Here is a 17,909-nt window from a genome sequence, read left to right on the forward strand (position 1 = left end):
TCTTTTATTTAGAATTTGATGCTGCTTAAAAGATAGATGATGGGTGGAAAAATGATAACAGAACATGATTATTGGCGAATGGTATAAAAAAAATTAATTACTCTCTTTTTAGAAACAAAATTGTTGTTATTAATAAAATTCCGCAGGTCAAATGTAATACTTCCTGCCAAAGGGTTATATCAAAGGGGCAACCAAGTAAGAACTACCTCCTCATTTGCTGATCCCCACATAGAGCGTCTCCCCGGTCCTTGGAAACCCCTCCGCATGAGATACTTCAATATGAGGATCCTATTATGGCATGTAAGCATTTCAACTTAAATTTTTTTATGATTACTGTTAATTAATCTTTTTTTCTCTGTGAGATTTAACGGGCACTGTTGAGGAATGTTCTAAATTCGAGGAATTTTAAGATTGTTTGCACTGCCAAAAAAATTATATCATGATATGTCATTCAAATAAGGCTTGCAATGGCTTAAATAGCGCTTTTCACTTTTCTATTCCGTGGCCATTATCGTTTGCACCTTAGTTTAACTTCCATTTCCAGGTAGATTATTCAAATGACAGCTTCCAAACTTTATTAGAATTTATTTAGGAGGACGATTATATAAGTAGCATCCTACATAACATAACTCACTGCATTTTCCATGCAGATGACTATGGTTTGTGGACATCGACTTTATTGACGTGGTGCGAGGGTTTTGCTTGCAAGTCAATCACGGAGAAAAGTTGACTGCATATACAGGCGATATATTAGGGTAGAAGAGCCCATAGTGACGTTCTGTGTCATCTTGACTTGGCTTGTCCTAGTTGAAAAGGGCGAAGATATAGGTCTCGATGCTCCTTCCCGGCCTCTTGGGCGTCCCTGCATTAGATAATACATGGCGGATGAGATTGTTGTTATAAGTCTGAGCATTCTCAACGGTGGCCACATTAATGTTGCCACCCGAAGGCCATCCGCTTTCAGTAACGATGAGTGGGATGTTGTGATATCCCAAATTTTCCATGGCGGAGATAATAGTATCAACAATGGCATGGAACAAGTTGGTGTAGCTCTCTACCACCGGAGACGTGGACTCAAAAAGAGCGTATTCCAGCTTAATGTTTTTCTAGTTGTTGACGTAGCTGAAAAATGGATAGACGTTAGCCATGAAAGGAGCCTCGTTATCTAACAGAAATTGCAGCACAGAAATCATGGTGTCCTTCACCTCGTCTGTGAATGCTCCCTTAGAAGGTGGGTAGGAGTTGCCTATCACATATTCTGAGGCGTGGGTGGTGGATACCTTGATCTTATTCTGCAGATTGGCCATGTTAAGCGCAGTTTGAATGTTCTTCATGGCAGGAACAAGATACTGAACGTTCTCCTTGCTCTTAAAAACCTCGTTGCCCACTGCAATGTATTTTATATTGGTGGCGGGATATGTCGGGAATTTCTGGTTATTCCAAACAAAATACAGTGGAAAAATCCTCTGTTTCCACTGTTGAGAATTTTCTGATAAATTCTGAAACAACAAAAATATGAACAGAGAGTAATACTCTGTTTTCTGATAATTCAAAAACACAAGAACAGAGCATAAAATAATACTCTACTTTGCCTCAGGATCAAAAACTGATCAAAATTATACTTTGTCTTTGACACAGAAAAATACTCTGTTTTTAACTCAGAAAAACAGAAAAATTCGTTCTCTGGAAACGGTGTTGCAGCAACACAGTTTTTTTTCAGTTGTTGTAACTTGTGTTGCAGCAACGCTGTTCGTGGTGTTGCAGCAACGTAAAATTTTCAGTTTCTGTTCGTGGTGTTACAGCAACGTAACTTTTGACGTAAAGTATTTTTTGACTTACGGTGTAACAACAACAGGAAATTTTTGACAAGATAACTTTTGGTGTAACAGTAACGCACAGAAAGAAATTTCTATTTATGAAAATAAACCAACAGATAAACCAACAGATAAAACTAAGTCTTCCTCACGTAGAGGGATCTTCACAAAATATTATGCTAAAGAGCATCTTCCTCTTGACAGAGGGATTACAACAGGAACGCTTCAGTTCCACAAAACAACTATCTTAGAAAATTTCAGCACTGTTGTACAATACAAAAAAAAACTCTCTTGTTCTACACTGCTGTGTGTTACAAAAGGACTTTCAATCTATTTCCCCTCTATTTTCTACTTCTGTTTCTGTTTCTATTTATAGTGCGGGAAAGGGTCTTCACCGCTTTAACTTGCTGATAAAGTTTATGCTGCTCATGATTAACAGATTTGATCTTTTGCTGTATTTCTTGAGTCGGTGGTGATGAAATCTATAGTTGATAAATGCTACGTCGGCTCGAGGCTGGTTCTTTTCTCTTTCAATCGTTCTGCTCATTAATATGGTTGATGAAAAGTAACGGTGTGGCGCTGGATATGATCTTCTTCCTTCTGGAAACTCAAAAATAATTAAAGAGTGAAAAGATGGTAATGGCGGTGACATAAAAGATCAGGAGAAAATGTGGGGCGCCGGATCACGACAAATGAATAAAGTAGTCTGCTGCTGTTCTGTTCATTGCAGTTGAAATTATAATTTCAACACTCCCCTTTAATTTCAACTGCTGGGTTATCAGTCATACCCAGAAGTTTCCTTAAAAACTCAAAGCTTTTCTGATCCAATGGCTTTGTCAGAATATCTCCAACCTGTTCCTGAGTCCTGCAATGTTGTAAAATGATTTCTCCATTGTTCACCAATTCTCTGATGTAGTGAAACTTTGTGTCTATGTGTTTTGTTCTCTTATGGAATACAGTGTTCTTGGATAATGCAATAGCTGAGCTGTTGTCACAAAAAATAACTATTGCTGTTGCCTGCTCCTGGCATAGACTTCTCAACATTCTCCTCATCCAAACCGCTTGACATGCTGCTGCTGTAGCTGCCACATACTCTGCTTCTGCTGTAGACAATGCCATTATTGGCTTCTTGGAAGCCCATGAAATGGCTCCTGAACCTATGTGAAAAATGTAACCAGATGTGCTTTTCCGGTCATCTACACTTCCAGCCCAATCACTATCTGTGTATCCAACTAAATCTGAACATTCTGAAACAGTATAAAATATGCCATACCTTTTTGTACCTTTAACATACCTCAGAATTCTCCATGAATCTGGAAATTAAACTAACAGCATACATTATGTCTGGCCTAGTTGCAGTCAAATACATGAGGCTGCCAACTATGCTCTTGTACACACTAGGGTCAAAATCTTTGTTGCTGTCCTCTTTGATGAGTTTTAATCCCATCACTGTGGGAGTGATTGCTGCCTTGCTGTCCTGTAAAGGTCACATCATCAACATATAACACAACAATTAAAATTTTACAGTCTTTTTCTTTGATGTAAACAGTGGGTTCTCCCTCACACTTCTCAAATCCGTTCTCCAGTAGATAGGAATCTATCCTACTGTACCACGCTCTTGGTGCTTGCTTCAGCCCATAAAGAGCTTTCTTCAATCTGCAGACTTTGTGCTCTTGACCTTTCTTCTCATAGCCTAGAGGTTGCTCGATGTAAACCTCTTCCATTAATACTCCATTCAAGAATGTTGACTTCATGTCCATTTGGTAAACTTTCCATTTGTTTTGTGCTACTATGGACAGCACTGCTCTTACTGTTTCCATTCTTGCAACTGGTGCGAAAGTCTCCTCATAATCTCTCTCATATTGCTGCTTGTATCCCTTGACAACAAGTCTTGCCTTATGCCTTTCTATCTTGACTTCAGCATTACTCTTGGTCTTGTTGACCCATTTAACTCCAATGACTTCTTTACCTTTTGGTAAATCAACTAAATCCCATGTCTTATTTCTTTTTATGGCATTCATCTCCTCATCCATAGCTTCTATCCATTTCTTATCTTTAATTGCATCTTCGAAATGAACAAGGTCATCAACATGACAATACAAAGCAAACAGGGAATTCATTCCTTCATCATAAATATCACTTAGATTTCTGAATTTCTTACCTCTTTCATTCGGTGTGCAAGTGCTTGTAGATGCACTTGAATTTCCTCCTTGTGGTGTGCTTGGAGAAGCACTCTCATTTCTCCTCAAGGGTGTCTTTTGCTGTTCTGTTGTTGGTGCTGCTGTTTGGGGATGTGTTTCAGCCAACTCCTCCTCATCATCATCATGAGACAAACAATTTTCAATATTAACTGTTTTCTCTATGCTTCCATCCCAAGCTTCCTCTTCAATAAATTGAACATCTCTGCTCACAAAAAACTTCTTGGTGGATGAGATATATAACCTGTAAGCTTTGGATTCTTCATTGTATCCAATGAAAATACATTTCTCCCCTTTGTTGTCCAATTTCTTCCTTAGCTGATCTGGGATGTGTGCATAAGCCACACAACCAAAAACTTTCATGTGGGTGACTCCTTGTACTCCATGCTTCTTCTGGCACTTTCTTCATCACTGCTTTTGTAGGACATCTATTCAAAATATATACTGCACAGTGTACAGCTTCAGCCCAATAATCATTTGGCAAATGCTTTGCCTTCAACATGCTCCTCGCCATATCCATGATTGTTCTGTTTTTCCTTTCAGCAACTCCATTTTACTGCGGGGTGTACCTTGCTGTAAATTGCTTATGAATTCCATTTTCTCTGCAAAATCGTAAAAATTCTTTGGAGATATACTCACCTCCTCTGTCAGTTCTCAAAACCTTGATACGTAGCCCACTTTGATTTTCTACAAGTTCTTTGAAATTTTGGAAATTTTCAAACACTTCACTCTTATTCTTCAGAAAATAAACCCAAGTCTTTCTGGTAAAGTCATCAATAAATGTTAGAAAATATTGGCTGCCTGCAAGTGATGGAGCTTGCATCGCTCCACATAAATCTGAGTGGACAATTTCTAAAGGTGCTTTTGCCCTTATGCTTTTCTCAGTTGGAAAACTCTCTGTGTTGTTTTCCTAATATACAACCTTCACAAAGGCTGTCTGGCTTTTCTATCAATGGTAATCCTCTTACCATTCATTTTCTACTCAACAAATTAAGACCTCCAAAGTTGAGATGTCCAAATCTCAAATGCCACAACCAATTTTCATCCTTTGGTACGCTTTGGAGAGCCTCTTGTGTCACTGCTGCAATTACTTCTTTATTTTTCAGATCTGCCCTTATTCTGAGAGGGAACATCCTGTTCCTTGTCATCTTCACTTCAGCAATACAACGTTTGCTCCGTAATCTGTCCATGATGGTGCATACATCATTCTCAGAGAAAACATTGTAACCCTTCTGAACAAGTTGTCCAATACTCAAGAGATTACACTTCATTCCAGGAACATAATAGACATCTGCTATGTTTTTCTTTTCACATTTCTTTGTAAATATTTTAACTTCTCCTTTTCCCATAACAGAAATTTTACTATCAGTCCCAAGTGTGACTTATGACTGCACACTCTGATCTAAAGCAAAAAACAGGGCTATGTTTCCTGTCATATGGTTGCTGCAACTAGAATCTAGAAACCATATATCCTCATTGTTTGTTTCAGCCATATTACAAACACATTATCTTGACTGATATTTTCTCTAGTGATATTTGCACTAGATCTATTACTCATATCATGTTGCTTCTTCCTACATTCATTTGCATAGTGCCCATATTTTTTACAATAATAACATTGGACATTGGATTTTTCATACCTTTGTCCTTGAGCATGATGTTGTCCACTTTGCTGGCTGCTGCCATGGCCTTGGTTCTGATTTGGTTTGCTGCCTCTTCCTTGAACATTTGCTGGACTGTTTCTTCCACCTCTGTATTGGGTTCTGCCTCTTCCTCTCTTGTTTCCTCTGCCTTGACCTCTTCCTCTTCCAAATGACATATGGGTCTTGAATGCTTGCTCTAGAGATGAGTTTTCATTTTTACTCAACCTCTGCTCATGTGTTATCAGTGATGCATGAAGTTCATCAACTGAAAAATTTGAGAGATCCTTTGTCTCTTCTATGGTGGTGACAATCACATCAAACTTTGAGGGTAGGCGCCTCAATAGTTTCTCCACAATCCTTCTTTCTTCAAGAGTTTCTCCATGAGACCTTATCTGTGTGACCAAACCAATTTCTTCTGTGAAGAATGAGTCAATATTGTCTGACTCCTTCATACGCAGGTTCTCAAAATCTTTCCTCAGCAACTGTAGTTTTGCTGTCTTCACTTTCTCCATGCCTTGATAGGCTGTCTTGAGAGTTTGCCACGCTTCTCTGGATGTATTGGCTGCTGCTATCCTCGGAAACACACTCTCATGCACTTCTTGATATAAGAATACAAGGGCTTTTGAGTCCTTCTTCTTATTGCTTTTCAACAGCTCTTTCTCTGCCTGAGTTAATCCAATAAACTCTTCTTCATTTGCTGGCTCTTCAAATCCATATTCAACAAGTTCCCATAAATCATGTGAGGCAAACACGACTTTCATGGTTATTTCCCAGTAGTCATAATTTTTCCCATTGAACTGTGGGAGCTGGGTATTAAACATACCCACGCTGGTGCTGGCCATTCTTGCAATACTTGACTGTAAAAAAAAATCACTTAATTGTCTTTAGCAGCTACACAAAAAACTAATCTGAAAAATACCCTGACAGCGTTTTCGCAATTTGCTGCAGCAACAAATCTTCTTTCAGCTTCTTTGATGTCTTCAAAGAGCCTGGACACGCTCTGATACCATGTCGGGAATTTCTGGTTATTCCAAACAAAATACAGTGGAAAAATCCTTTGTTTCCACTGTTGAGAATTTTCTGATAAATTCTGAAACAACAAAAATATGAACAAAGAGTAATACTCTGTTTTCTAATAATTCAAAAACACAAGAACAGAGCATAAAATAATACTCTACTTTGCCTCAGGATCAAAAACTGATCAAAATTATACTTTGTCTTTGACACAGAAAAATACTCTGTTTTTAACTCAGAAAAACAGAAAAATTCGTTCTCTTGAAACGGTGTTGCAGCAACACAGTTTTTTTTTCAGTTGCTGTAACTTGTGTTGCAGCAACGCAAATGTTTTCAGTTGCTGTTCGTGGTGTTGCAACAACGTAACTTTTGACGTCAAGTATTTTTCGACTTACGGTGTAACAGCAACAGGAAATTTTTGACAAGATAACTTTTGGTGTAACAGCAACGCACAGAAAGAAATTTCTATTTATGAAAATAAACCAATAGATAAAACTAAGTCTTCTTCACGTAGAGGGATCTTCACAAAATATTATGCTAAAGAGCATCTTCCTCTTGACAGAGGGATTACAACAGGAATGCTTCAGTTCCACAAAACAACTATCTCAGAAAATTTCAGCACTGCTGTACAATACAAAAAAAAACTCTCTTGTTCTACACTGTTGTGCGTTACAAAAGGACTTTCAATCTATTTCCCCTCTATTTTCTACTTCTGTTTCTGTTTCTATTTATAGTGCAGAAAAGGGTCTTCACCGCTTTAACTTGCTCATAAAGTTTATGCTGCTCATGATTAACAGATTTGATCTTTTGCTGTATTTCTTGAGTCGGTGGTGATGAAATCTATAGCTGATAAATGCTACGTCGGCTCGAGGCCGGTTCTTTTCTCTTTCAGTCGTTCTGCTCATTAATATGGTTGCTGAAAAGTAACGGTGTGGCGCTGGATCTGATCTTCTTCCTCCTGGAAACTCAAAAATAATTAAAGAGTGAAAAGATGGTAATGGCGGTGACATAAAAGATCAGGAGAAAATGTGGGGTGCCGGATCACGACAAATGAATAAAGTAGTCTGCTGCTGTTCTGTTCACTGCAGTTGAAATTATAATTTCAACAGGATAGAAGGGCACAATGTTGTCCTTAACCTAACCGTTTGTTGCGTCTTGGCTAGACGATATTTGCTGCAATCTGTTGGTTTCGATTCTGACGATTACCTCGATCCCAGAATTCTCAAAAGCTTTCAGTACACATGGGCTCCCTTGGAAAATCCTATATTTTCCAATGTTGTGCTCCTTCAGCAAGGTTACTACCTCGTCTGCATGTGGCAAATTGTTTCCGACCATGCCGTTGTTGACTCCTATTTGAGTAGCGTCTGCACAATGAATCAAATTGATGTTATGAATTGTCCGAAGCGTATTGTTCATGGGACAAAGGATCCCTTTGTTGCAAGTATATACATTTTACCATTTATTTTAATTTTTTCTTAAGGAAACCTATAAACATAACAATGAGAATGTATCCAATTTTACATTCTAACTACGAAAAAGAAAAGAATTGGAAAAATGTTGGGTAATGCTCAACTTACCCGCGAGAATTGAACACAAGATTGCAATACACCCAATCAGCGCGATCTTCATGGCTGCCATTTTTCTCAGAGGAATTGAGAGACATGAAAAATCTACAGGCAGAAGTCCAATTTATAAGAAGTTCTATTGTGATGGGTCAAGTGAATGCGCCGCCGCATGCGACTGGCTGCACCGTGCAAGAATGGGTTGGCTGAATTGATTAAGGCGCTTTCCTCGTAATTTGTCTTTTTTTTCCATTCCTTCTCAATGCAGACTTTCAACAATTTCTGGTTTTGTCCTCAACTTTCTAGCCGTCCGTCCCCAGTCAAAGTCTTTGGTTATCAAAATGAATGGATGAAGGCACTTTACTTGCAATGTCTGTTTCAGCTTTCATCACATGTCTAGAAGACGTACAGGCACGGGCACTCTTATTCCACGTAAATGCGCACTGTCAACAATTTCTTTGAGAGATTGTATTCGGATAATCCACAATATTCATCATTTTCTTTTTGTCGACGTTTCGAGCCTAGAGCAAGACTCATCATCAGGACTTTGATATACAAAGAAGAGAAAAAGATCTGACATAAATAAGGATAGGGTTGACCGTTTAGGGTTTTTTTAGGCCGACCTAGAGATTATATTAATAAACTAATATTTTATTTATTATTTTTAATAATTCAATTAACCCTAAAAACCTAGCCTAAAATTTTTACAGAGAGCAAAGGATTTAGTTTTTAAAGATTCTTTTAATTTTAATAGCTATTGTTTCTTTTTAATAATAATGTATTATTTTTAATGTATTAATTTTAAATGTATTATTTTTAAATGTATTATTTTTTATTCTTTTTAAAATAATGTATTAGTTTTATTTAGATTTAAATGGTTAAATTCTTTTTAGATTTAAATGTATTAGTTTTATTGAGATTTAGATTTAAATTCTTTTTAATAATAATGTATTATTTTTAATGTATTAATATTAAATGTATTATTTTTTATTCTTTTTAAATTAATGTACTAGTTTTATTTAGATCTAAATGGTTAAATTCTTTTTAGATTTAAATGTATTAGTTTTATTGAGATTTAGATTTAAATTCATTTTTAATAATAATGTATTATTTTAAATGTATTTTTTTTTATTCGTTTTAAATTAATGTATTAGTTTTATGTGGATTTCAATTGTTAAATTGATTAGTTATATTTCTCTTTAAATTTTTATTGAAAATAATATATTATTATTAAAAATAATAATGTATTATTTTTAATGTATTAATTTTAACTGTATTATTTTTAAATGTATTATTTTTTATTCTTTTTAATATAATCTATTAGTTTTATTTAGATTTAAATGGTTAAATTCTTTTTAGATTTAAATGTATTAGTTTTATTGAGATTTAGATTTAAATTATTTTTAATAATAATGTATTATTTTTAATGTATTAATATTAAATGTATTATTTTTAAATGTTTTATTTTTTATTCTTTTTAAATTAATGTATTAGTTTTATGTGGATTTCAATTGTTAAACTGATTAGTTATATTTCTCTTTAAATTTTTATTGATAAGAATTAGGTTTATTTATGAGCTCAATATTTTTTATTTTATATATACTCAGATTCATGTATTGTTAATTTTTAACTTAGATTTATATGCTTTATTAATTAATAAGATTTCCTTTTAAAGTTTTATTGTTGAGAATTAGATTTATTTTTATTTTTAAGCAGGCAGTTCCAGTTTTTACTAATGTCCCATCCCCCATCCCTATTAAGGTTACCAGGATGTTTTATGATTTCAATTGCTTCACGAATTTTACGCTTGAAATGGTGTTCTTCTCTGGCAATGATTCTGGTTTCTTCAAGGCATATGTGATGGTTTGTTTTACCTACATGCTCAGCAAGAGCTGAAGAGCGAGTTCTTTCTTTACGGATATCAGCGCTATGCTCTTTGAGTCTTATCCTTACAGACCTGCCAGTTTCCCCTATATATTGTTTTCCACAAGAGCAGTTTATGATATAAACTCCTTTCTGCTGAAGTTGATCCTGACTGTCTTTAACAGACTTCATACCTTGCTTGATAGTTGACAAGGGTTTGAATGAAGTTTTGATGTCTTTTTTCCTGAGAATTTTGGCAATTTTGTCAGTGATACCTTGAATGTATGGAAGGTATGCATTAGAAGTTGAGGGGTCTTTTGTTTTGTTTATATTGTTTCCAGATTTTGCCTTTTTAATGGCTTTGAGGATGCTCTTACTATTGTATCCTAAGCTGGCAAAAGTTCTTTTCAGGTAAGCAATTTCTTCATCAGCGTGGTTGTCATCTGAGATTCTACAAGCTCTAGTGAAGAGTGTTTGCAGTACCCCGGTCTTTTGCGCTGGGTGGTGATGTGAATCAGCATGGAGGTAGTTGTCCGTGTGAGCTTTCTTTCTGAAAACTTTATGGCCTATGGAGCCATCATTGTTTCTAATGAGGAGAATGTCAAGGAAAGGGATGCAGTTATTTTCTTCGGTTTCCATTGTAAACTTTATGTCTTTAGATATGCTGTTGAGGTGGTTCAAAAATTTTTTAAGTTCTATATCACCATGAGGCCAATTTACACTAGTGTCGTCTACAAACTTGACCCAAAACTTAGGTTTTAATGGGTAAGAATCAAGAGCCTTGGTTTCAAATTTTTCCATGAAGAGATTGGCCACAATGGGTGAAAGAGGCGATCCCATAGCCACACCCGAAGTTTGTTCAAAGATTTCCCCTTGGAAAGAGAAGAATGTTGAGCGGAGACGAATTTCAGCTAATTTTGAAGTTTGGGGGTCAGCCACTTCCTTAACCACTTGAATTGCTTCATCTAGGGGGATTTTGGTGAATAGTTGGACTACGTCAAAACTAACCAGTTTATCTCAACAATAAAACTTTAAAAGAAATCTTATTAATTAATAAAGCATATAAATCTAAGTTAAAAATTAACAATACATGAATCTGAGTATATATAAAATAAAAAATATTGAGCTCATAAATAAACCTAATTCTTATCAATAAAAATTTAAAGAGAAATATAACTAATCAACTTAACAATTGAAATCCACATAAAACTAATACATTGATTTAAAAAGAATCAAAAATAATACATTTAATATTAATACATTAAAAATAATACATTATTATTAAAAAGAATTTAAATCTAAATCTCAATAAAACTAATACATTTAAATCTAAAAAGAATTTAACCATTAAATCTAAATAAAACTAATACATTATATTAAAAAGAATAAAAAATAATACATTTAAAAATAATACATTATTATTTTTAATAATAATACATTAATTTCAATAAAAATTTAAAGAGAAATATAACTAATCAATTTAACAATTGAAATCCACATAAAACTAATACATTAATTTAAAAAGAATAAAAAATAATACATTATTATTAAAAATGAATTTAAATCTAAATCTCAATAAAACTAATACATTTAAATCTAAAAAGTATTTAACCATTTAGATCTAAATAAAACTAATACATTAATTTAAAAAGAATAAAAAATAATACATTTAAAAATAATACATTTAATATTAATACATTAAAAATAATACATTATTATTAAAAAGAATTTAAATCTAAATCTCAATAAAACTAATACATTTAAATCTAAAAAGAATTTAACCATTTAAATCTAAATAAAACTAATACATTATTTTAAAAAGAATAAAAAATAATACATTTAAAAATAATACATTTAAAATTAATGCATTAAAAATAAAACCTTAATATTAAAAAGAAACAATAGCTATTAAAATTAAAAGAATCTTTAAAAACTAAATCCTTTGCTCTCTGTAAAAATTTTAGGCTAGGTTTTTAGGGTTAATTGAATTATTAAAAATAATAAATAAAATATTAGTTTATTAATATAATCTCTAGGTCGGCCTAAAAAAACCCTAAACGGTCAACCCTATCCTTATTTATGTCAGATCTTTTTCTCTTCTCTGTATATCAAAGTCCTGATGATGAGTCTTGCTCTAGGCTCGAAACGTCGACAAAAAGAAAATGATGAATACTGTGGATTATCCGAATACAATCTCTCAAAAACCTCTCCACAGAAACCTGCAATCCAAAACAATTTCTTTGTTCGTTTCTTCCTCCAGGTCTCAAAGTCTTCGCATATTAACAAAAATATTTCCACTTTTTGAGTTGGGATTGAGCCAGGGTTGCAGAGCCCGCGAAAGCCTAACCATTAACGTTCAACCACTCTAGTGGGCTAAGAACATTCTTCGTTTGCAGATATTCCCCGCGTAGATATTCACTGCGTAAGATAATAGTCATTCACTCGGCCTTCCTGTTGGAAGTACAACACACCTACATGTGGACTTTTAGTTAGAGCATGGGACTACATGCAAGATTACTTCTACATGATTTACTCCTTTAACCCCGCAACTAGTTAGTTCTTCTGCATGATTTACTCGCTGATTTGCTCCTTCTTTAACTCCGCAACTGGTTAGTTCTTCTGCATCATTTACTCCATGCTTTGCTCCTTCTTTCACTCCGCAAATGGCTAGTTCTCTCCAGAACTTGTTGTAGGTGTTGAGTCTTCTCATTGATCACCACTATGCTGCATTACCTTGGGATCTTCACCCAGTAATGCTATATCATGAGCATTGTAACCTATTTTCTAATGAATCGTTCTTTTGTAATTTCGATTTTCTTTTAGTGTTTTTGTTCTGCAATGTTGTGTGTTCAACATTTACTAGCCAGATTCATCTGTGCACGTTTTCTAACACATTTACATGGTATCAAAGCCCACATGTTGCTAGATAAAAAGTGCACCAGTACTTCATATTGTAGGTATTATAGCTTGGAGATCGAAGATCGACATAAAAATGGAGTTTCCCAAGCATCGATCCTAACACCGTACAAATATCATGAATGGAAGGGCCAAATGGCTCGATACCTTCGTCAAAAAGGGTTGTACAAGATTACCATGGCTGTAGAAGTGGAACCCACTTCAGCCATAGAGAAATCCAAGTACCTCATTTGTATGGATGAGGCCCACAGATCCATATGCATGTGCATCTCTCTAGAGTTGCAGTTTCATCTATCTGCCTGCAATACTCCCAATGAGATTTGGAAAAAAGTTCAAGAACTCTACGGGAAACAGGATGAAATAAAAGGACATCTACTTGAAGTGGAGCTGCTATCATTGGATCCACGAAACTATGACAGAATTCAAGACTTCTTCACCAAATATAATGATCTATTGCTACAACTCAAGGGTTGTGGAATTGACAAATCCAAGAAGGAGAGTCGCCAAATTCTCTCTATTATGTCAAAGCTTGGACCAAATACTTCGTCTTTGTATCTACATTTCATTCAATAAGGCTCACAACAGGTAAATCCTACACTATGCCTTCTCTCAAGGAGTTCATGGAGTCCCTTACTTTTGAGCAAGATAAACTCATTGGCATGGGGAAAATCAAACCTCCAAAAGCGCATGCACTTGCTGTGCATGATGGCAGCCACAATAAAAATCACAGATTTGATTCAAATTAGAAAAATCAGCAGCAAAAAGACAAGGGAAAAGTGCATTCCCATCCAAAGAAGGAAGGGTAGACCAAGCCTTTCAATGACTCCTCCGGCTCGAGAAATGAGAAAGTGAAGAAAGGAAACAGATGCACCTACTGTCAAAGAGGATTCCATCTAGAATCCTCTTGCATGAAGAAATAAATTGACCAAATGGTAGAAATCCTTCAGAAGCACAACCTTGGGGACCACATCCCTCAGGGCGCCAAGAAGAAAATTGAGGATCTGCCACATAGGAAAGGTAACAATTTTCATGCTTTAGTTGCAATTATTTCTTTCCCTGATGCATGGATTATAGATGCTGGTGCATCACATCATATGGCTGTTGCAAAGGAATTCTATTCCTCTTTGGATGCATGCAAAGGACCTCCCATCCTCATGGGAGATGACTCACCTATTGAGGTCACCGGAAAAGGTAGAGTGGAACTTTTACATGGAAGCTTTGAAGATGTGCTTCATGTTATAAAACTTTTGGTAAACCTGCTTTCAGTTTATCAGATCACTCATTCCGGCACCGGAAAGAGAGTGGAATTCACTCTAGATGCAGTGAACATATATGACCTACATAGCAGCTCCAAAATTGCAACCGGTGAGGTAAACAATGGACCTAGACTGTCTACATTTTCTGAATTTATTGAATCCGAATCCTCCTTATTTCTTACACATGCTGATGATAGTAGTATGCTTTGGCACAAGAGGTTTGGTCACTTAAATTATAGGTATATGTAGCAGCTAAGCAAGCATGAGTTGGTGGAAGGCTTGCCAAATATAAGTTTCTCCAAAGGAGTTTGTGAAGGGTGTGTCCTTAGCAAACATCCTAGAGAAAAGTTTGACACTGGCAAGACTCACAAAGCATCCTCTCCTCTAGATCTGATCCATAGTGATCTCATGGGGCCTTTTCCTCATCCTTCCATCAACAAAGCAAGGTATGTGCTTACATTTATTGATGATTTCTCACGTATACTTGGGTGTATCTTCTCCAGAACAAATCTAAACATTTTGCGCACTTTGAAGATTTCAAAGCATTAGTTGAGACACAGTCAGAGAGAAAGATCAAAGCCCCCGTACAAACAATGGGGGGGAATATGTTAACGCAGCACTTAAGAACCTTTGTCTTCAGTCCAGGATACAGTTGGAGTACACAGTTCCATACACTCCGCAGCAGAACGAAGTTGCCGAGAGAAAGAATCGATCTCTCAAATAAATGGCTTCAAGTCACTGCCTCATAGGCTATGGGTTGAAGCACTTAATTGTGCTAACTACATCCAGGCAAACATATCCTCATAGGTCTGTCAAGGATCAGACCCCCTTTGAGGCTTGGAGTGGCACTAAACCAGAGGTCACCCACTTCCGTGTTTTCGGCTCCCAAGCATGGGCCAGGATCCCCTCCGAAAAGAGGAAAACTCTTGATCCACAGAGCATTGAGTGCATCTTTGTTGGATGCCGTGATGGCGTGAAGGGATACTGACTCCTGATTTCCTCTACGGACAAGCTCATCATTGAGCGAAGTGTCAAATTTGAGGAAAGTCTCTCGCATGCACCTCAATTGCCGCATGCAAACACCTTTTATCTACCTCATGTTCGAGATGATGACTCAGTACACTCAGATGCAGATACAGAGCATGCAGATTCCACGGTAGAGCATGTAGATGACGAGACATTCTTCAGATACAAATCCAGTACATGCATATGATGATCCACATTTAAGCCCAGATCGGGCTTCCAGCAGTGAATCAAATTCTCCTGTCATAAATCAGAAAACAAGGAGCTTACGTGAGACATATGCACAAGAACACCCAGCTGCTAGAAATGGTCTTGTGGGGGATAATTCTGATCTGTAGAGGACTAGCTCAGAGTTTATTGAGCCTCCTCTTGTCCTCAATGCCATTGAACCATCGCCATCCTAGCATTGTCATTTGGTTCAGTGTTCTGAACCACAGTCTTATGCTGAGGCTGCTGGGCATCCATCTTGGGAGTCTGCGATGGAGGAGGAGTATAACTCCCTCCTCGAGAAACAAACCTGGGATCTCGTCCCCCTTCCTTCAGGAAGGAAACTTGTCTGATGCAAATGGGTCTACAGGACCAAGAGTGCTGCAGATGGGCAAATCACGAGACGGAAAGCAAGGCTAGTAGCTAAAGGCTTCCAACAAGTGCATGGCATTGATTATGACGAGAACTTTGCTCCAGTAGCAAATATGGATTCCATATGCCTTACACTTGCCATTGCGGCTACCCAAGGGTGGGAAGTACATCAGATGGATGTGAAGAATGCCTTTATTCATGGAGACCTATCTGAGGAGATCTACATGGAGCAGCCACATGGTTTCATTCAAGATTCATCTTTGGTTTGTAGACTGAAGAAATCTCTCTACAGCCTTAAGCAGGCCTCGAGAGCTTGGTATGTGAAGATGGATTCTTTTCTCTTATCAGAAAACTTTGAAAGATGCAAGTCTGATCCAAATGTTTACATGCTCAAGACACATGATTCTCTTCTTATCTTAGCTTTGTATGTGGATGATCTCCTAATCACCGGCAGCTCGGCTTTAGCCATTGCTACAGTCAAGATGGCCTTGCATTATAGGTTCTTGATGATGGACATGGGTCCATTACAGTTCCTTCTTGGTCTTGAGATCATCCAGGATGCCACATGCATCAAACTCTCTCAGGCTAAGTATGCACGGGATCTCCTTGAGAGATTTCGCATGATTGACTGCAAGCCAGCACCGACTCCTTTTCTATCTGGGGTCCGCCTTGAGGATGGAGGTGCCACTCCATTAGTTGACAACACTCTCTATCGACAGCTAGTGGGGATTTTATTGTACCCGACCCACTCTAGACCAGATCTCTCATATACAGTAGGGGTAGTTTCCAGATACATGCAGGAGCCGCATGATCTACACTGGAATGCTGCCAAGCGCATCGTTCGATATGTGCAGGGCACCATCACCTTCGGGATTCACTATGCAACAGGCACTGCATTGAATCTCCTTGGCTTCACAGATTCTGATTGGGCGGGAGACAGCATTGATCGCAAGTCCACCTCCGGATATTCACTCAGTCTAGGATCTGGCCCTATCTATTGGTCGAGCAAGAAGCAAGCTACTATTTTTCTCTCTTCAGCTGAGGCTGGGTACAGAGGAGTAGTCAACATCACCATTCAAGCTCTATGGCTATAGTACTTCCTCACTGAGTTGGGCGTCCAGTTCCACCAGCCCATTGTCATCTGCTGTGACAACCAGAGCACTCTCAAATTTTGTAGGGATCCAGTACAGAGGCAGCGGACGAAGCAAATAGAGATCCATATGCACTACATCAGAGACTTAGTACATGATTGGGTCATTGATTTGTAGTTCTATCCTTTAGCAGAACAAACTGCATACATCTTCACCAAGACATTCACTAAGCAGAGGTTTCGCTCTCTGCGCGATCGTCTTGTAGTGAAGGACATAGTTGCTTAGCAACTGTCTTTTCTTCCTCTTGTCTTTTGATTACATTGTATTTTGAGGGGCGGGTTTTCCCACGAGGTTTTCCCTCTTTCCTCAATTTTAATACAAATTGCACTATATTTTGGGTGACCTTTGGCCTTAGTTTCCAGGGCCTATTCTTTACTTTTCCCCATAGTGGTGTTTAGGGGGGGTGTTGGAAGTACTACACACCTACATGCGGACTCTTAGTTAGAGCATGGGACTACATGAAAGATTCCTTCTGTATGATTTACTCCTTGATTTGCTCCTTCTTTAACTCCGCAACTGGTTATTTCTTGTGCATGATTTACTCCCTGATTTACTCCTTCTTTAACTCCGCAACTGGTTACTTCTTCTGCATGATTTACTCCCTGATTTGCTCCTTTCACTCCGCAATTGGCTAGTTCTCTCCAGAACTACTTGTAGGTTTTGATTCTTCTCATTGATCACCATTGTAGTGCATTACCTTGGGATCTTCACCCAGTAATTCTATATCATGAGCATTGTAACCTATTTTCTAATGAATCATTCTTTTGTTCTTTCGATTTTCTTTTAGTGTTTTTGCTCTGCAAAGCTGTGTGTTCAACCTTTACTAGCTAGATTCATCTATGCAGGTTTTCTAACACATTTACACTTCCTTCTCGAATTAGTCCGTGAAA

The 17,909-nt window shown here is 37.0% G+C and overlaps 1 pseudogene across 1 annotated transcript; it reads right to left on the reverse strand.

Moving 5' to 3' along the window:
- Nucleotides 1–549: 549 nt before the first annotated feature.
- On the reverse strand, nucleotides 550–8,329 carry LOC149184286 (glucan endo-1,3-beta-glucosidase-like; annotated as a pseudogene). The gene is made up of 3 exons (XR_016257767.1): nucleotides 8,247–8,329; nucleotides 7,792–8,033; nucleotides 550–1,430 (listed from the first exon to the last, which is right to left on the reverse strand). The product of XR_016257767.1 is annotated as a glucan endo-1,3-beta-glucosidase-like (transcript).
- Between the last annotated feature and the right edge of the window lie 9,580 nt (nucleotides 8,330–17,909).

The sequence above is a fragment of the Pinus tabuliformis genome, chromosome 3_2 (genome assembly GCF_031772625.1).
Source record: "Pinus tabuliformis cultivar Carrire ecotype Pingquan chromosome 3_2, CPIR1, whole genome shotgun sequence".
Lineage (NCBI taxonomy): Eukaryota > Viridiplantae > Streptophyta > Pinopsida > Pinales > Pinaceae > Pinus > Pinus tabuliformis.